The following is a 230-nucleotide window of genomic DNA, read 5'->3' as shown; positions in this document are numbered from 1 at the left end:
GGCCCCCAGGGGCTGCCTGAAGCCGGGGCAAGCGCAGCTGGACGTTCTGCAGCTCCAGCCCCAGTTCCCATCCCGGGCAGCCCTGCGGGATGGGATCCATCCTGCCGACAGATGCAGACAGGAGCTAGAGCAGGGCAAGGCAGCTCTGGTGCTCAGTGGCTCAGTGGGGACAGGAACCAGTTTGAGGGGGACAACCCTGGTTCTGCACCTCCTATGAGCAATTTTGGCTC

The 230-nt window shown here is 63.9% G+C and overlaps 1 protein-coding gene across 1 annotated transcript in view; it reads left to right on the top strand.

The window, feature by feature from the left end:
• The window catches only part of SCRT2 (scratch family transcriptional repressor 2), a 10,164-nt gene that overhangs the window by 8,332 nt on the left and 1,602 nt on the right, over positions 1 to 230 (top strand).

The sequence above is a fragment of the Corvus brachyrhynchos genome, unplaced genomic scaffold, assembly GCF_000691975.1.
Source record: "Corvus brachyrhynchos isolate BGI_N302 unplaced genomic scaffold, ASM69197v1 scaffold10, whole genome shotgun sequence".
In the NCBI taxonomy this organism is placed as follows: domain Eukaryota; kingdom Metazoa; phylum Chordata; class Aves; order Passeriformes; family Corvidae; genus Corvus; species Corvus brachyrhynchos.
This window is presented reverse-complemented; position numbering and strand designations above follow the sequence as displayed.